This window comes from Aedes albopictus, chromosome 2 (genome assembly GCF_035046485.1).
Source record: "Aedes albopictus strain Foshan chromosome 2, AalbF5, whole genome shotgun sequence".
NCBI lineage: Eukaryota > Metazoa > Arthropoda > Insecta > Diptera > Culicidae > Aedes > Aedes albopictus.
Window position 1 is genome coordinate 139686227 of NC_085137.1, and position 24544 is coordinate 139710770.

Genomic DNA, 24544 nt, shown 5'->3' on the forward strand with positions numbered 1-24544 from the left:
TTTTTATTTCATGCAAGATTTTCTAAAAGAGTTATTTTAATTGTCGGAGCAACCACCAGTTGAATTTCTGAAGGAATCCCGGCGGAATTTCTAAATCAATCACTTATGAGGAACATTCCGAATGAATCCTTGGAAGATTTTTTCTTAAAGAATTCATGAAGGCATTCCTGAAATAATTTCTGGAGGTATGGTTGAAAAAAGTTTCACAGAAATCCCAGGAGGAATTTCTGAACGATTTATTAGTAAAAAAAAACTAGAGAAATCACTAGTTTAAGGAATTTATGATTGAAAAACCAAGGACGAATTTCTGAAGTAATTTACAGAAGAACTTCTAAAGCATCTCGTGCTAGATTTTCTTACAGCGTTCTTAATGATATTTTTGAATGAAACCCCGGTGGAATTTCAAGAGGAATTCTTGGAGAATTTTCGATGCAATTCCTGGTGGAATATGAGACGGAATTATTAAAGACTTTTTGAAATATAAATCGGAAAGAATCTCTTAAGAATTTTGTAAAGTAGACCCTGCACAAATTTCTGAATAAATATCTAGATACCTTTCTAAATGAATCCCTTAGCTAATTTCTAAAAGAATCCCTGAATACTTCGAATAAATTCATGGTAAAATCATGCAAAAGGTATTTTCGGGAAATTTTTGAAATTGTTTTGTGCCTAGCTGTGAATGCATCGCTCTTGTGTGGCGTGAGTTTTGCAGCATAATTGATCACGTTCGCCATTGTGGACGATTTTGAAGGGAATTTCTTAGATAGCATTTTGAATATCGCAACACAAATCGGACGGTTAATTTCATCATATCGTTTACCAAGACGAAATCTTTAACACATCTCCTCTCCCCTGTCCAATCTCCTTGTGACTTCAGAAGAGTGTAGAAAACTCTTCGGCAACTGAACAAGCTTGTTTATCCTCAATTGACCTGCATTCGAACACGCCCGGCGCTGGTATTGCTCATTGAAAAATATAGGGATACCAGAATTTTCACACTAAGGGCGAGGCTAATCCTTAGCATTATCTGTTAACAGCTGTTGGTTCCTTGTGTAAATGCAGCAATCCTTGCAATAACAGGCGAGCTACAGCGGGCAGTTAATCATGCTCATGCTCAAGAATTATTTGTGAAATTTCTGAAGGAATCCCTGTACAAAAATCCAAAGCAATTTCTAAAGAAAATTTTTGAGTGAATCCTATGAAGATTCTTTAAAAGAATCTATGGAGATATTCATGCAAGAATTTCCAATAGAGAACTTTAAAAAATTTCTGAAGAAATGCCTTGAAATATTCCTGACGGAATTTTTAGATAGAATTTTCGAAAAACCTCTGAAAAATTGTTTAGATCAATCCCTGGTTAAATATCTGAATAAATTTCTAGAAGAATTGCTGTGGAGATGACCTGTTGGGATGATTAGAGCACATGCCTATCACGCCGAGGACCTGGGATCGAATCCCACTCCCGACAAACTCATCAAATGTGGGTTCATCCTTCGGAAGGGAAGTAAAGCGTGGGTCCAGAGATGAGCTAGTCTAGCGTCAAAAATCTCGTTAACCCTTCAGGACGCGTGCCGTTGTAAAAAGTATAACACTACCAAAAAACCTCGCTCGTCGTATAAAGCGCGAGCGCGGTGTAGTTTCAACTGCTTGATGGTGCGCGTCCTGAAAGGTTAATGAAGACAAGAAAAAATCTAGAAGAATTTCTCAAAGAAATCCCCGACGAATCTATGAAGAATCGCTGGAAGAATTTCTGAAAAAAAAATGGAAAAGTTGCCAGATTTTCTAAAAAAATATTTAGTAAATTTTCAAGACACATCCATCGTTGAATTTCTCAGGTAGGGTTTTTATCTAATTTTCGTCTTCCTAAGCACCGACCAATAATGATCGAGTTTATTCTTGCACCTTGCCTAATGCCTCATTGCCAATTTGGTATCATTTGCTAATTTATAAGTTAGCTTTCATATCACGTAAAAATATATTGTGAAAGAAGTATAAGGCCGGAACAAATCTCATTTTCTTCTTTTGTCACTTTACTCGTTGACTCGTCAAGGGGGGGGTGATAAATAATAAATGTATTTGATGCAAAATTACCCAAACAATTAGGCAAAATCATCAAACTCATCGGATTTGTTAAGAAATTTTCTCGACTACTCTAATTTCACTTTAAAAAGTTTAAAAGGTATATTTGGAGTAAATTAAAAGACAACATTTTGGAGTACACTCATTGCACAATTATGGGTCACTCAAGGAACAACCATTTCATAATATGAATCGTTTTTCATACAAAAATAACACTTTCATTATTTTTATTTTATATTCTCATCATTGAAACCCCTCTTTATTGTTTTAAATAAAAATCTGCTTGTAAAATTCACTTTAGGCGGTGAAAATTACTAAAATGTTAGTGAATAATGAAAACCACAATAATGGGTCAAAATTGGCTGTGTAACAATTATGGGTCAATTTGTTGCCTATTATGGGTCACTTAAAAGAAATCGGCTCAAAAATAATGTTTTGTCTATTTTTTCAATGAATGATCACTTATTCTCGATAGATCAACTATCGCAGAATCTAAAACTGGTCTCAAACCTCTTAACGAAGCGTGTTTTCACGATTTGGAATCAATTTTTCAAAATTGGGACAAGATCTTCAACACAACCACCGATAAACGCCTAAAAGTATGCAATGTCCATGTACGCAGAACTGTCAATATTATGCTGCACAAAACATGACCCATAATTGTGTGATTTTCGGTGTTCCTTGGCACAATAATGAGTCACTTAAATTTTGCCAGAAATAAGCTTTAATTGGCTGCAGTCACATGAATTTCTACATTTAGAACGTTAATTATACCTTTGTTCTGGTGACGATACCATTTCGCACATGAAAATCACTGAAGCTCGCTTTTACAGAGCTTACGAAAGCAGCGCACGCACTGTCCGATATTCACAATCGAAGCGTTACTTTGACAGCTAGTTTTGCGCCGACCAAAAAAATATTGAAAATATGTATGTTTTGATGTATAAGCCCGTGTGCGATACGTATAGTGACACAAAACAAATCAACTTATGTGCGAAAAATAATAATAGCTAACAAAAGCTTGCAATTAATTAGTATTTATCTATTAAAGTGGAAAGTGACTAATAATTGTGTGTGACCCATAATTGTGCAATGAGTGTAATTCTGTAAAATTAAAAAAGATTTGAGAGATACAAAATGGTGAGTCGATAAGGAGAGCATGTAACATAGCTCTGGTCCTCACAAGTTCCTACCTCATGCTTCCACGGTCAAGCGATGGCAAAGACCGTCAGCTAAGAGTTGTGTGCTTAGCTGGTAGTGCAGCCTGTGCACTGTTGTCCTTCTGACTTCAGCTAGATTGAGGAGGTACGACCCGTCCGTCTGTTCACCAACGAGGTGCGGCTCAAACAGCGTCTGTTCTGGTATCCAGTAACTCCACCGGAAGCTATACCTAAGGTGGCAGCCCCACCACGGTGGATAGGCCAACAGCCGTCTTGGAATGTAATAACCCTAGCCCGGCCTAGCCTAGCGAGATAGCCGCAAACACCGGCGAGCCGGCGACATCAGCCTCCTCTACGATGTTCCACGTTGCTACGATACCCGTGAAAGACACGTCTGGACAGTTATTGACCGACCCGGATGACCAGTTGAAACGTTGGTTCGAGAACTTTGGAAACCATTTTCACGTATCGGCCACGCCATCAACACCTCAGTATGGTCCGTGTCCACACCGAAGCTCCATCAGTGCAGGAGATAGAAACAGCCATCCGTAGCATGAAATCGAACAGGGCCCCGGGGGTCGATCGCATTTCAGCCAAGTTGCTCAAAGCTGACCCCGTAGTATCAGCACAACTGCTGCATCAATTATTCTACAACATATGGGAAACCATGACATTTCCGGCCGACTGAATGCAAGGCGTCTTAGTAAAGGTACTCAAAAAAGGTGACCTGTTTGCATGCGATAGTAATGGGGCATCATGTTATTGTGTATCTCAAAGTCCTCTGCAAAGTGATTCTTAACTGGATACAGGAGAAGATTTGCCGGAAGATCCTGTGTGGACCATATTGTCACGCTCCGTATCATCTTAGAGCAAATCAATGAATTCCATTCCCTCTACCTGGTGTTCATTGATTACGAAAAAGCTTTCGACCGTCTCAATCACGAAAACATGTGGGAATCCCTAAGGCGCAAGGGTGTCCCTGAGAAAATCCTCGGCCTCATTGAAGCACAACACAGGGCATTTTCGTGCAGAGCACTGCACAACGGTGTCTTGTCCGATCCCATCCAGGTCGTTGCTGAAGTGAGGCAAGGATGTATACTATCACCGCTACTGTTCCTCATCGTAATCGACGAGATCCTGCTAGGTGTGATTGATCGTGAACTAAATCGTTGAATGTAAAAACGGTCAACCGTTTCAGCCAGAGTTGCGCAATATCAGTGATGTCAGGTGACTACTGATATTGCACCATCGTCACTATCACTCCTGGCCGTTCAATATCGAAACGACAATAACAGGCAACGACCTGATATTGACCAGCACTCTAGATCTCCATCATTGCAACTGATGTGATATTTTAATGGTTTTCGCCAAAACTTAAACTTTTTTGTAATTTTGTACCACATATTAAAATATCATTTTGGGAAATCTTCATTTGGATTTTTATACGAATTTTAAAGATGGCCTATTAGTGATATCTACACACCATCACAGTCAGTCAAGTGCTGATGGAACAAGGAAAGTGACGGTGACTCAATAGAGCGCACGCTGACTTAGATCGCAGCTGGCATATCAAAATCAGCGATTTGCTTACCATTGACAGTGACAGAGTGCAACTCTGGTTTCAGCTTTACGGTAGCTGGGCAAGAAGTGGAGAATATTGAAAGCTTCTAATATATGTATTGGAAACCAAAGGCGGCACCAAGATCGACAGAGATGCACGCATCAAGAAGGCGAGGGCTGCTTTTGCCAGTTTATGAAATGTATGGAAAAACAACCAGATTAGTCGACGCACCAAAATCCGAATATCCAACTCGAACGTGAAATCTGTGCTGCTTTACGCCAGTGAATCCTAGTGTGTATCAGTGGAGAACACACAACGGCTGCACTGCCCCCACTCGCATAATAGTCCCATTGGACTTTTCATCACTTTTGAGTTAACGTTATGAATAGTCATCATTTTTTATGTACTTCCAAAAACAACAATAAAAATAACGAATTTTTATGTCAATGTGTGAAAAAAATACCAAGTTATGAGCGTCCCATATCAAAAGTACCCGCATAACAGTCCCATCATGGATTTTTATGTTACGTAACACAAAACTGAACAACTTTGTAATGATTGTAATATTTTTTACAGTTATATATTCATGTGCAAAGCAATCTGTGAAAGTTTAGAGATGATCGAAATATTTTTCAAATTTTGGCGATTTTTCAAAGTTTTATATGGAAACAAGTTTTCAAACTTCAAATGTCGTTTTCTCAATTCCTACTTTTTGCAAATGGGACTGTTATGCGAGTGGGGGCAGTGCAGGTCTTCATCAATAGATGCCTGCAGTATATAATTCGTGTATGGTGGCCTCACAATTGGATCTCAAACGTGGAGTTCTATCGGCGATGTCATCAAAAGCCGATAGGGACGGAAATTCGGGAGCAAAAATGGACGTAGGTCGACCATACTCTACGCAGGGGCGGAAACGAAATCTGTAAGCAAGCGTTAGATTAGAACCCAGCAGGACATCGCAGCAGAGGTAGACTCAGAGGCTCATGACGGCGCAGCCTCGACAACGAAATAAAGCAAGTCGACAGAAATTTGACCTGGCCACAGGTCAAGGCGATGACGGGCAATCGCCCAGGATGGAGATCTTTCAATTCGGCCCTCTAAACCACCGTGGGTGCTAGGACGGCAAAGTAATAAAGATTTGGAAATCTCATATATTTTAAAATTGCGAAGTAGTTTAGAGTATTGAATAAACTTTGGAGTTGTTTTGAAAATTGTCATGAAACTTAGAAATATCCATTCAGAGCTCCAACGAAAATTCTGACAGGAACTCCCCAAGTAGCACCTGCAACTAAAATGGAAATGATCATCGTTGCAAACATGTTGCAACTGAGTTTTCATGAAACAAACAAAATTAAAACCTATTAAAATCCTGTTGTTAATGCCAAACTGAGGTGTAACAGTTTTATAACAACTAGCAAAATGAAAACAAACGTCATCATTAGTCGAAACTTGCGAAACCAATTTGTAACTGAAGTATAATCTGATTGTTTCAACGAATCTTAGTTACAACCGTTTACAAACCAAATCAACCAAAACATTGATTCTGATTGTTATAAACATGTTGCACCTGGAACTTATTTAGAACATAACGAACAATTTTGACAGGAGAGGTAGAAGTTCCGAAATGTGCGGCAAAATGTTTTTGTGATCACGAAAAATATAAAATGCACTATAAAAAACCAATATGTTTCAAAAATAACGCAATCATGTACAAATAAAATGTAACCTTTTCTTCACAAATTTATCGACATATTCCAAATTTTATAAAATCAAAGTGATGAAATAGAAAAAAAAAATCTGATTGGAAGTATAAGGCAGGAACAAATCTCATTTTCTTCTTTTGTCACAGCGCTCGTTGACTCGTTAAGGGGGAGGATGATAAATAATAAATGTATTCGATGGAAAAATATCCAAACAATTAGGCAACATAGATAAACTCATCGGATTTATTAAGAAAGTTTCTGTGGAACTCGAATTACACCTTAAATTTGTTGATTTTCTTGAACATTTTATTTGTGCCCCCCTCAAAATGTTGAATTCCGACCAAAATTTTCCGAGGGGGCGGTGACATAAGAGAAAATCGAAATTTGTATTAGCCTAATATTGACCCAATAAAAAAAAATCTGCCTTGTTTTCGCAGTACTGAACGACTGGTACCTACCACTGACTGGGAAGATTTGAATATATGTGGTTTTGAGAAATCTAACGTAACGTACGAAAAATTTTACAATGGGTTTACATTTTTTACAAAAAACGTGAAACTTCCCAACTAACAATGACAGCTGATTAACAGCTTATTCAGCTAAAACTTTCAAAATCAAGCTAAAGAGCGGTTTATTCATCCATTGTACAGCAATAATGCTTATTGGGTTTCGGTACGTAATAAATGGACAGCCTCTTGTCGACGTAAATGGGAAGTACACGTCCAAGTGTCTGCTTTTTTTGGTTATTTATGTCCTACACGGAAAATTCAAACTACCTTATTTTGGGTCGATTTTACCCTAAAATGAGTACATATATCAAATTGACTAGTTACCCAAAATTAGGTTGTTTTCCCTCTCTCCCCCACAGATGTTGTCGTAAATAAACAGAGATGCGTCTATCCAATGGGGATCCTTGAGGCCAATAAGCCAATTTAGGGTAAATGTAGATTTACCCAAATTTGGGATGAACAAAGGGGTTCTTGGGTTGAATTTACCTACTCTTGAGTATATTTTTAGTAGGAGATAAAGGCAATTTACCTTGCGTGAGTTTAATCGATTCACTCAAATATTGACTTATTGGGACGAACTATAGGATTGCGTCAAAAGAATCCAATTTTTGGTAGTTTGGCGGTTCCGTGTACCACGTGCAGCATTGTTGTACTTTGTCAATACGGATTCCCGGATTCCCGGATGATTCAGCAAATAGTATCTTTCTAAATTCTAAAATTAATTTTCAGCATTTTATGGGTGCATTAAATAAGCTGCTGAAATGCACTCCGCGAAAGCAATATGGCGAGTTAATTTTTATCACAAATGCCTAAATTTTCACTCGCAAAATGATAGGTAGACTGAGGCGCGTTGAGAATACGGAGCTAAAATGCGTAACTTACCGTTAAATCTGGAACGGCACACAAATTGACGTTCTCGGTCAGCCTTATTTGCGGTATATTTATGCACACAATTTATTAATCACATGAACGAAACTCTTGATGCATAATAACTGGCAGTGACGAATGTGATGACTAGTTGACTAGTTGGCGAATCGGTCACCATTTTTTAAGTCGACTATAAGTTGTATCTTGGTTATAATTCGATTGCGTATTAAAACCGTTTATTTCACGAATGGATGTTTTATATTGGTTCCACCTCTTGCGCGTTTTTGGTTGTAATTTAGTCGTTAATAAGACGATTGGTTCAAATGGCATAACTTTGAATATAGTTGCATACAAATTACAGGAACTTATTAATGTCCAAGTGTGTTGCTTGGGTCAACACTGTTGTCTTGGTGTTAGTTTTATTTTTCGCTTAGTCAACGGTAGACATAAAAAAGAAAGAGGTGTAGTACATAACTCCCGCCAGCAAAGAGTGTGTACTTCACACAGCACAAAAGTAAAATTCGAACTGAGGCTAACTGGACAGGGTACTCAGCTGATCTCAGTAATCCTCTGAAATAACTTTATTCAAGAAAACTGTTTCGCCTCCGTACCAATTTCCCGGAGGATTAAAATTCATGTCTTTTAAAGACATTTTCCCCTGTAATTTTCACGCACCAACGACCTACATGCCTGCGCTCCCAGTCGACATCTCAGCCGTTTCTCAAGTTCATCACCGCCGGTGGTGATAGCATCCCATTTCCTGTTCACAGACACACTTCATCGAGTTTCGGCCAAAGCAAGTACTCGAACCGACTGAGTTTCACTCACTGGTCTTGCCTAAGAGCGAGCGGGCGGCTTATACCCACATGCCTTCAAGGAGCTGAGCATACCATCCATCCGTGACCGAACGTTCGCAAACAGCTCCTAGAGCTCACATCGACCAGAAACACTCCTTCTTTCTCGAATGCATGGTTGATGAGTTGGGAAATCGTACTTTCGCATATTTCAGCTGAATCCCGACTTGCACAACGAAAGAAAATCATAAATATATGAGTTAGAGACGGCAAAATGAAAAATAGTTTAAAAACTCAGACTTAAACGCGAGTTGATCCAAGAACACGAACCATCGACTGAAATCCGGTACCTCTACAAATCAGGCCATCGAAGCATTTAAAGTGAAGGGTGATTAAAACTCGTCTTGCCAGCGAGAACTATAAGGTTGATATGCAGTCGTTATGTTTTCCTCATCGGGATACAATTCGGGTCCGGAACCATTTGTTGTTGGTTTGGAGTTTTTCTTTCCGATGGTGCTGTTCTGGCACATTCCTTTGTTTGTACAACAGCAAGCTACTTCACATCACCTAAGCTACTCGTGTATGACTAAGTGGTGTATCCGTCGATGCAGAATGTACCGAACCCTCAAGCACTGAGCACCGGAAAAGAAAGGTTGACGGTTCTGGATTTGTGTATACGCTTGTGGGTACAAGAAAAAGTCAAGCTAAGCTTAGGAAATAAATTATTATGATAATGGTGCGATTGAAAATCTTACTAGCGATTTGGTTTTATGTTTATCAAATAAAGTTCGATATACTCATAAAAAAATAATAAAGAAAATCTCAAAATTGTATACATGCTTGTCTAATAGCATAGTTTGTTCACGTGCCTTCACCAGCGCATTGGAGACTCGTGACTTCTAATACAATCAAAGCTATTTATTTGCCACCAACGTGTGAACAATGTTTGATTTCAGTACAGTGCAAAAGAAGTTTTGTTAATTATGGATTTTGTTGAGCTCGTTTTATACAAAAAATGTGTTTACAGCAGTTTCTTCTATTTATTGAATGATTTCGTGAAATTAAACTGTGTCGAAGAAATGCCAAGGAAGACAGTTAAATCACAGACAAACAGACGTAAATGTTCGAAAAATTTTCGATTCTTATCATATGTAGTTATGTTCGCCCAATGCTAAAAGAACTGTACGCCCAGTGCTAAAAGAACTGAGTTTGGTCAACCATCAACTAGATGGCGGTAGTGGACAAATGTCAAACTCAAACAAATCCGTTGCGAGCGCCACGCATCAGCAGTTGGTCAACTATTCATTTTTTTTTTTTCAAATCAACCGCTAAATCGGTGTACGATGGGAATTATCAGAGTGTTACGTCTGTTTGTCGATGGTTGAATTAAAGACTCAAGAAAAAAAAAACGAATTCACTTACCTGCCCGAAAAACAAAAATTGTTTTAGCGAGATGTTTAAATGATCTACTGTTTCTGGTTAACGATTCACACAATACCAATATCATAGGTAGAAAAATGATAAAATGATGGGTCTCAATAATTCCATAAATAATCTTGACAACTTCGACCGGGGATGACTTCCCAGACAAGACATCTCACCTTTTTTTATCGGAACGGCATAGAATCGTTTTGATTGTCCAGCAGCATGCCCTCGACGGGATGACCCAAAAAGCAAAAAGACATCAGACTAAACCCAGCCGGTTCCTACATTCCCATGTCATTCGAATCAAATTGGAAAACTGTTCGTGACTTTTTCGTAAAAAAAAAATAGAAAGTTTAACATGACAGTTAACACGTGTTTCTTTAGGTGCTTTGTTCGTAAACTTTATTTCCCTAACATCAACTGAAATCCCACCACAGCTGCTGGGTGACTGTCAAGTTGTCACATTTCCTCGCCAAATTCAACAATCGCAACCGAAGCACCATTATTCTTCGGAATCGTTGCTCATATCCTACTATTGTACCTAACAGCAACCCACATGAGTCAAACCACGAAGCACTATTCTATTCCAGGTATGCACCACAGTTCATATGGATTCGTATGGATTTGCTGGTTTCTCAGAGTCATTCGTAGAAACAAGCATTCCAAGGTAACATTTGAGAAAGGATTGTTCGTTTTAGATTTAGGAACACCTTTGTTGGTTACAAAAGGCAATTCTATGCAATTGCCTTATTCAAGTATGTAAGTCATCGTTAGAAGGCATCGATGAGAGAGACTGAATCGAAAATTTGGCTACATTCAACTATTACTCGATTGAAATTCCACCTGCTGCATAATTCAAGTTCATCCAGGTAGGAGTTTTTATTCGAGTGCTTCATATGTGGTGAATGGGATGATATTTTCAGAGTGCCGGGTTTGAATGTACTGCTTCTATGGTTTATTTTTGGATACGTCCAATGAAACTTCGACGATTAATAAATGACCCGTATGAAGTATTTCTCAGAAATGAATTTTGTGTGTCATATATGGAACACTATCTGAGTCTTCCTTAGTCAGGTTGTGATGAGGATTTGATCCATAACGTTCACCCCATTCAGGAAAAATGTCTAGAAGTGCTCTTTCCACCTGGAAGCTGCCACAACTATATCTGTCATCAAATTATCTTCTCGGTTATTGCACATGACGGATAGCTATTGACGGGCTGCAAAACGGTGAGTCGATAAGGAGAGCGTCCAATATAGCTCTGGTCCTCACAAGTTCCTACCTCATGCTTCCACGGGTCAAGCGATGACAAAGACCGCCAGCTAAGAGTTGTGTGCTTAGCTGGTAGTGCAGCCTGTGCACTGTTGTCCTTCTGACTTCAGCTAGATTGAGGAGGTACGACCCGAGCGTCTGTCCACCAAGGAGGTGCGGCTCAAACAGCGTCTGTTCTGGCATCCAGCGGCTGAGTAAGAAACGCTGCACCACGCCCAAATAGATCCAAGGTGGTAGCCCCATCAGTGTGGTCGTCCCAGTGTTGGTTGGGACGTTAAACAGAACTGGCTCGATGGCCCTCCGGCGAGACAGGAGTGTTGGCGTAGGCCCAATAAGCCACCCGTAAAAATCCCCATTGCGGATAACATAGGAGAAAATACGACTCGATACAATCGGCAAAGACCCACGCGACGAGATAAGGACTACGATTGGAAACTTGGAACATGGAATTGCAAGTCACTAGGTTTCGCAGGATGTGACAGGATAATTTACGACGAACTACATCCCCGCAACTTCGACATCGTGGCGTTGCAGGAACTTTGTTGGACTGGACAGAATGTGTGAAAAAGCGGGCATTGAGCGGCTACCTTCTACCAAAGCTGTGGCACCACCAATGAACTGGGAACAGGATTTATAGTGTTGGACAAGATGCGACAACGTGTGATCGGGTGGCAGCCGATCAACGCAAGGGTGTGCATGTTAAGAGTTAAGGGCCGTGTCTTCAACTACAGCATCATCAACGTCCACTGCCCACACGAAGGGAGACCTGATGACGAAAAAGAAGCGTTCTACGCGCAGTTAGAGCAAACATACGATGGCTGCTCGCCGCGTGACGTGAAAATCGTTGTCGGCGGCATGAACGCGCAGGTAAGAAGGGAGGAAATGTACAGACCGGTAATCGGGCGAAACAGCCTGCACGCCGTATCGAATGATAACGGCCAGCGATGCGTAAACTTTGCAGCCTCCCGTGGTATGGTAGTCCGAAGCACCTTCTTCCCCCGCAAAGATATCCACAAAGCCACCTGGAGATCACCCGACCATCAAACAGAAAACCAAATCGACCACGTTCTAATCGACGGTAAATTCTTCTCGGATATAACCAATGTCCGCACATACCGCAGTGCGAATATAGATTCGGATCACTACTTAGTCGCTGTATGCATGCGCTCAAAACTTTCGACAGTCATCACCACGCGTTGAAGTCGAACGCCGCGGCTCAACATCGAGCAGCTGCGTAACGTAGAAGTGGCTCAAGACTACGCGCAGCAGATAGCAGTGGCCCTACCAACGGAAGAGCAGCTTGGCGCAGCTACACTTGAAGATGGCTGGAGGGACAGCCGATCCGCCATAGGTAGTACCTCGGCTACAGCACTAGGCTTAGCGACTCCGAATCACAGAAACGACTGGTACGACGGCGAATGTGAACAGTTGAAAAACGAGAAGAATGCAGCATGGGTGAGAATGCTGCAACACCGTACGAGAGCGAATGAGGCACGTTACAGACAGGCGCGGAACAGGCAGAACCCAGTCTTCCGGATGAAGAAGCGCCAGCAGGAAGAACGAGATCAAGGAAGAGCTGTACCGCGCTAAGGACACACAAAAGTTCTACGAGAAACTGAACCGCTCGCGCAGAGGCTTTGTGCCACAAGCCGACATGTGCCGAGATAATCACGGGAAAATTCTCACGAGCGAGCGTGAGGTGGTCGAAAGGTGGCGGCAGCATTACAATGAGCACCTTAAAGGCGACGTTGCAAGTACCGAAGGTGGCGTGGTAATAGATCTAGGAGTATGTGCACAGGACGAAAGACTTCCGGCCCCTGACCTACAAGAGATTGAGGAGGAGGTTGGCCGGATGAAAAACAACAAAGCCGCTGGAGCAGATCAACTACCAAGCGAGCTTCTAAAATACGGTGGAGAAGCACTGGTGAGAGCACTACACTGGGTCATTACCAAGATTTGGGAGGAGAAAGTATTACCGGAGGAATGGATGGAAGGTATCGTGTGTCCCATCTACAAAAAGGGTGACAAGTTGGATTGCAGGAACCACCGCGCGATCACACTACTGAGCGCTGCCTTCAAGATACTCTCTCAAATTTTATGCCGCCGTCTATCACCGATTGCAAGAGAGTTCGTGGGGCAATATCAGGCTGGATTCATGGGTGAACGCGCTACAACGGACCAGATGTTCGCCATCCGCCATGTGTTGCAGAAATGCCACGAATACAACATGCCCACACATCACTTGTTCATCGATTTCAAATCGGCGTATGATACAATCGATCGAGAACAGCTATGGCAGATTATGCACGAATACGGATTCCCGGATAAACTGATACGATTGATCAAGGCGACGATGGATCGAGTGATGTGCGTAGTTCGAGTATCAGGGACACTCTCGAGTCCCTTCGAATCTCGCAGAGGGTTACGGCAAGGTGATGGTCTTTCGTGCTTGCTATTCAACATTGCGTTAGAAGGTGTTGTAAAGTGAGGGGGTTTCTAATAGATCATCATCTCCAATACTGACTTAAGCGCCAACCCTGCAGACAACCAGGATGCCAGTATCGTATGTCTGAGCCCGACTAACCCGAGAGAGACACTCAGGGCAGGTTCTCGAATCTATCAGATTCCAAAATCGATTACCCGATCACCCAATCTTACTCACTTCTAACTCTCGCCAACGAAACTAACCGAAATAGTCCAAATCTCAAAACGAACGAAAATTAAAAGCAAATTCTCTCCGTACTCACATAAACTCATCCACACTAAAATTTCACTTTTCTCATGTCGATACGGATCATGTGTGTATGGCTTTATTGCTTGTGCGATCTTCGTACAAAACTACCTAGGCCTAGCAATCCCTATCACTACGGGTGTGTTGTTTGTGGCTTACTTACAGGTACCTGCGATATCGTTGCGGCCGATGCTCCTGTTCTCGTCGATGCTGCGCTCCTAATACTGCTGTAGTCTGTTGCTTCCAATCTGCGTGGTGGGACCTCACGCCCACGTGCTCGAGGTTGAGGGTCTTGACGGTTCCCCAGGTTTGGACTACGGGATCTCGTCGCGTTGCGGTTCTCAGAACCACCGCTGATCAGTCACGGGGTCGATTCACTGACCCTCTAGCTTCACGCTCGCTAGGAGAACTGGCGAAAATCACCGTCACGTGGTCAATCAAGCACAATTGCTCCAGGTCGCTCCGTTCCACCCGGATTGAGGGCCTCACTATCTGTCGATTGGGAATAGACCAAACCAGAAAAGCCACGTGGTGGCTAAGCCACACACCGTATTAAATACACACCCTTTTCTAAAACATCACACTAAAATACTACCTTTTCTTCTGTCTTAATTCGCGCCTTCTGCGTCTTCAGTTTTAGGTTTCACAAAGGTACAATATCTGTTTATGAAATTTTCTTTAGATTCAATGGTATTTGACTTTTGAAAATCACTATAATTACCTATAAGGTGAAAACTCGCCTACACGTGATTTCCACCTTTTTAGCCTCCGTAACTTCACTTTGTGTAGAAAACTTTTAATAATTTTCGAACAAGGTTGTTATTAGATACTTTTACATACTTCTTCACTTAACTGTGTTATATAACGATTTCTGATATGAAGTTTTTGGATATTGGCTCACTTTTCCACAACTTGCTAAGGCACGTCTTAAGAGCTCCAAGTGAAATTTAGAAAGGGACGAAATATTCGTGTAAGAAGATTGACTAGGCTCATTTGACGTAAAGATTTACAAACACTTACGCGATCTTTGGCGGTAATTAGTCGTTTTGGATTAAGCTGTCAAGTTTTGTCTTTTTTCCTCCAATAAACTTTCAAACCCACGCCTGACTACCTGTCTAGTTTTAGAATGTCATTTCATTATCCACGGTATCATCGCGATCTCCAATACAATAGCGCCTAGCTAAGTTTAACAAATGGAAGTAGTAGTTTAATAAAAAGTTTTCACGCTTACCACCGTCTTATACAAATATTTAAGATTTCATCAATTCACTCGAGTTCACTCGGTTACCCGAGCCGATCGCGAGCTTTTGTGGTAAAGTTTATTTAATTTAGACGGTGTTTTGAGGCAGACACAGTATATGCTCGATTTCTTGACTGTTACAGTGTAATAAGGAGAGCGGGGATAAACACGAGTGGGACGATTTTCACGAAGTCCGTTCAGCTGCTTGGTTTCGCCGATGATATTGATATTATTGCTCGTAAATTTGAGACGATGGCGGAAACGTACATCCGACTAAAGAGTGAAGCCAGGCGAATCGGATTAGTCATTAATGTGTCGAAGACAAAGTACATGATGGCAAAGGGCTCCAGGGAGGAATCACCGCGCCTGCCACCCCGAATTTATATCGACGGTGATGAAACCGAGGCGGTTGAAGAATTCGTGTACTTGGGCTCACTGGTGACCGCCGACAACGACACCAGCAGAGAAATTCAGAGGCGTATTGTGGCAGGAAATCGTGCTTACTTTGGACTCCGCAGAACTCTACGATCGAATAAAGTTCGCCGTAACACGAAGTTAACTATCTACAAAACGCTGATTAGACCGGTCGTCCTCTATGGGCACGAGTGCGGAACTGGAGACAAACAACCATGGACCGAGTGGAATGGAGACGGCTACTATGTACAGCAGAGGCCACCCCGGCCTTAGCCTGATCGGTAAGGTAAGTACTTTCATTAGTGAAGCAGTTTCGCACATGTAATGAACATTCGCTGTCAAATAATCGCCAAATTCCATTTTATTATCAAAACTTCTATACACATTCATATTTATGTATTAAAGTGGTTCTAGGGTACCGTAAAATGGGGTAACTTTGATAGTTTTTCAGCGAATTTTCATAATATTTTTTTATGTAACAGTATTTCCCCTACTTTTATATTTTTAAAACAAGTACTGGGGTATCAGTTATCAATTGCAATTGAAAGATTTGATGATTTTAAATATTTTGGGTGACTTTGAGTTTTTCATATGAGCGAGAATCAGATTTTCATTTTGGGGTAACTTTGATAGTTCCCTGAAAATCGCATCAAATCTTAAAAAATAATCACATATTGAAATCTTAGGAATATGAACATGATGAGAGAAGCCTTGTGGAAAATATCAGAGAGATTTTTATATCAAAACATTGATTTTTTACTAAATTTTACATATAAAAATGAGTTTGTGGAGTACTGAATGAAAAACACAGTGAATTTAGCTATCAAAAATCATTATCTTTGTAAAAATATATGTTTAACGGTACATCAACATATGATTGCATGCTATTCATGGTGAGTTTTCTTTTTTTGGCATTTTTTAAAGTTCTATTAACAAATTTTGAATAACACAGATTTATCTACATAAAAATACAAGGGCATTGCATACTTTTAGGCGTTTATTGGTGTATGGAGATTTATGTCCCAATTTACAAAATTGAGCCCAGATTGTAAAAACGCACTTCGTTAAGAATTTCAAGGCCAGATTTGGAATCTACTATGATGAATCTACCGAGAATAAGAGGCCATTCATTGAAAAAATAGTTGAAACAGAGCTGTACAGCAGATTGTTTGAAGGGTTTGACAAATGACAGAAATATCATGAATTTTTATTTTTAGTTCAAAAAGTTAAATATAAACTCGGTTTTAATGAAAATTCGCTTAGGATGCACTTTCATATGTATAGTTTTGATCTACGTTTGCCTTTTTCTTAACTGGTTAGAGGAATCATAGTTATAAGGTAAACTATACCATGCCTGTCGCACTATCAAAGTTACCCGCATTATCAAAGATACCCCATTTTACGGTACCAGAAATCGCTTCGATAGATCTTTCATCGTAACGCACTACATAAAAATGATCCACCCAAGTTATGGAATATGGATTTTGATAACGTTACTATTATCTTTCAAACCATTTAAAGTACTAGGTTGATTGATCTATTTTTGTTTTAAATTTCCCTCTGCAAGTGTTCACAAATCTACCTCACACTTCACCCAAACAGTATTCGTATCGGTCCCGACGACCGGCACACGGACGTCTCGATTATTATGCACGACCGAAGAAGCGTGCATGCTTTAATGCACTTCGGATCGGAACAATGTCAAGTGCATTTTCACGCTTGCTGTCCCACTTTGCTGGGCGACAGACCGACAACAAAGAGCCATATACTTACCTAGTAACAACAACGCAACGAAACGACCATCATTTCCCTTATGTTGGCCGTCTTTCTTGGTATTGACAAGGAGAATAATGGGTCTTTTCGTACGCAGGACAATTTGATAGAGTGGATGGGCAAGTTGACTTAAACTCTTCTACTTTGAAGGCGGTTCCTGCATCCTAGTAACAACCAGAACATGCAATGAAAAAATATTCCTTGGTAAAAAAAATCAGTTAGCTCTCAAACTACTCACTAGCTTTTATCAAAAGCATGAACAGTTCTGAAAGCTCATATATCCGATGCGTTGAACGCAGCAATACCATGCTGAGGGTGACGGGTGCGACACAGTTAGAAAAAATCACCGACTTCGGTAATGTTTTACCGAAATCTCAACCGTTAAGTTTGTTTTACAGGAAAAAATCAGTAAAGGTAGCAACTTTTACCGAAGTTCGTTAGAGATTGACAGATAAACGATAACATTTTACCGAAATTTGTTATTTTTTCACAGAATTTCGTTAAAAATCCATTACCGAACGCTCAGCGGTTGAGATTTCGGTAAAAATTACCGAACGCGATTAGCTGTGGAGTCTCTATCAGTCCTGGAACTATTCGCAATGGGAATTTCTTAGCCTTCCTAGGCTTGTCACACGATATGAAATGGTTATTGAGAGAAAAGCGTGGGATTACTCGTAGAACGCTAAGTAAAAAAAACATACTCTGACCCAGTTGGAAAGTTCCGCCTAAAAAAATGCACACAAAAACCGGCTATAGCGAGCTACAGAATCAGAACAGTTATCACCCACCTTCCCACTCAGTATTGTACAGCCAAGAGAATCTAAAAATATCTGCTAATCCCTCTTGAGTTTGAACAAGAGCTCCTCATCGCATGGCAACTGCCAGATTCACGCCACTACCGGTCATCTGCTGTGTCAGAAAATGGCATGGTCATATAACACGTAATGGAGCACGTGGTCGATAGGTGTGACCCAGTTGTTTCTGGGACTCCACTCTATTCTCCGTTTGTCGTTTGGCGATGACTTGAAAAAATTTATGGCTGTAGAGGCAACTGGTATTAAACTATCTGGAGAAGATTAGAAGACTTATATGTTGAACCAATCGATTAATTTGCATTCCTCTTAATTACTGAATTGTACCTATAAAAACTTTAAACAAAAACACTGTAATACTATCTTTTGCACGCACCATACAACTATATATACACAGTTAGAAAAAATCACCGACTTCGGTAATGTTTTACCGAAATCTCAACCGTTAAGTTTGTTTTACAGGAAAAAATCAGTAAAGGTAGCAACTTTTACCGAAGTTCGTTAGAGATTGACAGATAAACGATAACATTTTACCGAAATTTGTTATTTTTTCACAGAATTTCGTTAAAAATCCATTACCGAACGCTCAGCGGTTGAGATTTCGGTAAAAATTACCGAACGCGATTAGCTGTGTATATATATTTTTTATGTGTATTTTAACGCTATTTCTACACTCAATACTATAATGATTTTTACTTCCTCTTACTGCATTTGAATCCAACTTCATCAGTTGTAGAATGGTGCAAAAATTTCAGTAAAAAAAAATGAATACGTCGAATGTTCCCCTTGGTACAATACGGCTATTTCCAAGAAGACAAGGCATTCTCCACGCAGAGGAATGAAAAAAAAACTTTCTGCAGTTGCAAGCTTCTCTCAGATATCACCAGAAGGAAAAAAGATCAGACGCAACTGTTATGATTTGCGAAACGAATAAAACTTTTTCAACAGCCATATCCTTTCTTCAACAGGTCAAGGGGGTGCGAACTGAATCTTGAAGTTAGGATATTTTTTTCTGGTGTCAGCCGCAATTCTGACTCTGTCGGTTGTTGCAACTGGATAAAAAGTAGCTTCCTCCTGGCGCCATCAAACCGACAACGACCATGACGACGACGACGACGATAACGACGGCAGAAACCAAAGAATATTTCATGATTTGTGGTGACAATAATTGGATGCCAGTTAGGGGGAGATATACATTCGTGATTATACTTTTGTTCGTAGTAACGAACCGAAATGGGAATGATGATGTAAAGTTTTTTGGTGACCTGACCCGCATTAAGCCAAAAAAATTTCATCATACGGTTTCGTGAACATTGGCTGAACTTTTGTTTATTTATTTATTTATTTATTTATTTATTTATTTATTTGTCACCGTCTCGAATTTAAACATTCCACAGACTGTTTCTTAAACTAAACCCTTAATCCTATTTTTAAAAACAAACTAAGACACATTAAAATCGAACAATTCACTTACACTATTGAATAAACGTAGACAGCTAGACAATGGATTGTGATAGGGAATCGCGCCACTTGGGCGGTGATTCTATATTCGTCTGTTTTCCACTATAACTCAGTCAAATTTGAACCGATTGGCACAACTTTTGGAATGTGGTGAGATAGGTATAGTATCTACCCGTGTACAACATTTCAAGTCAATTGGTTCAAAATTGACTGAGTTATAGTGGCAAACAGACGAATATAGAACCACCGCCCAAGTGGCGCGATACCCTATCCGTAATCGGTGCGATGTCGTCTGATGCGCAACAGTTGTGGTTCACGTAGATGATGCGGTGCGTGGAAAGAAACATGTTGCAGCAGGGAAGGGCAGCCAAGATTACCTTTAATCATGTCTAATACAAATAGCCTCCGCAGTTTAGTACGCCTGGATGCTAACGTCTCAAGGTCAATTAATCTGCAGCGGGCTGGAAGAATTTTGCCAAAATTTCCAGATAAGTGGCTTCGTGACCGTGCGGCTAATATCACCAATCATCGGCTGTGTAATTGGGCGTAGCATGCTAATCCATTGTCAAGTGTAGTGCTTCTTTCAAAGAGCGAATAGCTCACTGGATGCATTAAACGTGTTGTCCTTGAGTATCATAACCCTATTAAACCTCAAGCACATCTCCAGAATAATTCATCCTACAGCAAAAAATAACGAGTAAATAAGCTAAAGTTTTATATATTCTGTAGCTCAAATATCCTTCTCGTGTAAATAAAGAGAAAGTAAACCAAGCACCAACTATGTAGCATCCTGAGAGCAACAATTTGAGCAATTACCCCATTTCACAACAGAACACTATGTATCACTTTATAAATGTGCTTTCCATAGAATGGGGAGTAAACTATTTTTGCGCTTTATCCGTGAGCAACATAGCGAAAATGCACTACATTCCAGCTATTCGCGTACACATGTAGGTATAGATGTATAGTAGCTATGCAAATGAATGCGGTTGGGCCGACTAAAGCACGCTTCGTTGACCAAGAACCACATCCTGATATACAACGATGGACAGTGACGTACCCGAATGGGAATGCATAACAGCGTGGCATTTTTAACTTGACTCCGGTGGATAAATAGTTATTTATGCAACGAGTTGCAAAATGATGATTTTTACAGCACGAGTTGAACATTTCTCCAACGAGGCTTGCCGAGTTGGATAAATACGACGAGTGCTGTAAAAATCGAGTTTTGCAACGAGTTGCATACAAATTTTTTTTTGCAATGAAAGAAAAACTTTCATTAGAATATGATTGGTTCCATCAATATCATCGTGCTTCGCGGTGGTTAAATGGGACCGGCCACGTGCTTAATCGTGCAAGACACAACAATTTGGATCAAGCATGCCGTGCTATAACCGTCACAGTTTTTCAAGCTCTAGCCGTGGAAACTGAGGTCAGACTGAGGTTGTCAATCAAACAATTGCATTATGATTCATAATGCAACCAAAATGAGTTGCATTATGAATCATAATGCAATTGTTTGGTATCGTGTGGAAAAGTAGGCCGTTACCTCACTGAATTGACAAGTATAAAGTAGCATATTATAGTGCCGAGTTGCAAAAATGGTTTTATATCAGTAATTCGTCAATCAAAAGGTTTTATATCAGCAATTCATTGATTTGCTTATGGAACTTGAATAGGAGCTCTTCAGCTCATTGAAATCGTAAAAATCTTCCGAAAGAATTGTTATGAATAATCATGATTCGATAAAACAGTTGAGATTCCTTAAGCACGGTTAATTGGTTCCGTACAGAGATGAGAGAATTCGCACCATGCACGGAAAGATCGATGTACACAGAGCAAGGAGTAACTTTCACGCAGCGATCGAAAAGACAAAAGATTTCATGCAAACTTGTGTGAAATTTTACGCAAATTTGTGTAAAACCGGATCAGCACATTTTTTGTGCTGATCCAGTCTTACGCAAATATGAGTGAAAAATCCTTTGTTTTTTCGCAAGTTACTCATTCGCTGTGTACTTTCGTTTAAGGGTGTGGGAATCCACGTAGTAGGCAATATATACACACTTAGAAAATTTAACCGAACTCGGTTCAATTTCAACCGAGTTTTTATCTGCTGAACGCTCGGTTCCCCACTCGGTTCACAAATTCACTACCGAGCTTTCGGTAGACCTTGTTTCCCGTCAAAATGTCAAACCTACCGAAAAAACTCGGGTAGCAAAATGAGATACAACCGAGCATCGGTTGAATATAATATTACCGAAAGCTGTCAAAACAAGCGGAATTCGGTTCATTCAATCATCGCAGGATTTCATTCGGAATCACTACAGTTCAAAAGAAAAAGAAACAAAAACAAGATTGTTATGTAGGAAAACAATTATTTATTATACTTGAATATCTAGAATGAAGACCATTTTTGAGTTATGTTTTTCACATTATCGCTAGTTTTTACATGACGCAGTTTGCAGCATAACAAGTGGAAAAACTCCATGGCCGTTTTGAAAATGAAAATGTTACACGCATGTACCTTCTCGTTTGAATGTCCTGAAGATCAATGTACAATTTCTCGTAGATTGCTGGATATTGCTGGATATCGTAGGCTGAAAGCACAAATAAAAAATCAACAAAGCTTTCGTATAGCAACGAAAAACATTATACATACATTACCAAATGATTTAAGTTTTCTATCCGGCAGCAAAGACTTGTTTCGAAACGAAAATGGCTGATCCATATCTGCACAACCGAGTTTTCGGTTGAAATATCTGACGTGAAGATTACCCGTTTGACGTTTACATAATGACAAGCGTTTGTTTGATTTGACTTACCGAGTTTTCTCGGTTTCTGCCTACCGAACTCGTACACATTGCGGCGTTACTGAAGATCTCGGTTGATCTGACATTCCAATCGAAAGAAATTAACCGAAAATCCGTTGATTTTCAAAACATTAGTTCAAAAAGCATATATTAAAGCGAGCTTTTCGGTACCTTAATAGAAACCGATGCTAGTCGGTAAAAAAAATTAACCGAGTTCGGTATTGAAATCTAAGTGTGCATATATGATCATATATCCACGACGTCTAGCTCTGGTGAAATTTTCATTGAAATCGGAGACCCTTCGGCCCAAACTGTTCGGTAATAAAAAAAATCGCCTACATTTTAAAATGTCATTCTTTATTTGGATTTCAAAACGAATTTTTAAGATGGCCTATCACTGATATCCACACACCATTGCAATCAGTCCTGTTCTGATGGAAAATGAAAAATGGCAGTGACGCCACAGAGCGCACGCTGACTTGGATCGCAGTCGGCCTATCAAAATCAGCGATTTGCTAACCACTGACAGTGATAGCGCAGACAGACGTTCTAGCTCGAACAAATTTATTCAAATTTTCTATGTAAATTTTCACTAGCGACACCTAGGCAACCGATTGCCACAGTGCTGTCGCGTGCAGATGATAGTTTGAGAAACCACGTGCTTCCAGCCGCTTACTTACCACCAAATTCACCACCCACCGAAAAATAAAACCAAGACAAACACTGTCAAAATCATTCTTACATTTGCGTCACATTCACAAAGATTTCTCAATGCGAGTGAAGTTCATCCAAATGCAGTTTTATTCAAGCACATCTATGTAAAATAAAAGTAATAATGTGTAAAATATTTTACAATAGTCCTGCGCTAATTTGTGCAAAAGATTTAAGACATTAAATAAAAGTCATTTACTCTGCACAAATTATGTGGAAACATTATTAGCGTGCAACACGTGCGGTCTTTTCCCGCCATCCGGCTGGAAGACGACCGTGGTGACAGTTGTTGGTCGCAACGCACATGTGAGGCAGCGCTTGAATATGAACGTCGCTAACGCCATCTGTTCGCTGATTGCCACTTGGCAATTTGTGGCAGCCATGTTTTTTACACAAGCTACTGAGTCAAACTTGAACGTCTGTCTGCGGTGATAGGGTGCACTTCTGCTGCTTAGATGCCCACACCATCTATTAAAATACCTTGATCAGTACTGTGGGAATCCTCCGGCATCAGTACTATAGGAATCGGGAAAAATAGAATCCGTACTATAGGAATCTTGACTGCAGTTATTTACGCAACAGGTTGCAAAATGAAGATTTTTACTGCACGAGCCAAAAATTGTATGACGAGTGTGCTGTAAAAATAGACTTTTACAATGAGATTCATACCTATTGGCAGTGATTTTTCATAGGGGCCTAACTGACATTACCGATTTCTCTTCATCGATCCTCTCTTGAGTTTTCCAAAGATTTTTTGCTTATAATCCGTAGGGGATGGCTACATCTTGCTGCAGGAATATTAGGACTAATTCTGCTGGAGGTTCGACTGTATAGTTCCAACAATCAAATAAAACCGGCTACTCAGTCTTGAACAAACAAACGATGTTTATTACTTGCCCAACGTTTCGAATCTCGAAAGACATCGATGGAGGAATCAATGGATGAATTTTGGAAGGAATCCCGGTATGAAATTCTGAATGAATATTAGGAAGAATATTTGAAGGAAATCCGGCAACAATCATTGTAAAATTCCTGGAGAAATCCTTGAAGGAAACCATGAATGAATCCCTGGAGGAAACCTTGAAGAAATATCTGTAGAAATTCTGGGAGGAGTGCCTGTCAGAATCTCCGAAGTATTTTTAAAAAAACCCTGAGGGACTCTCCGTAGCAGTACCAGGAGAAACCCATGAATGAAGCCCTGGCAGTATCTCTTAAGAAATTC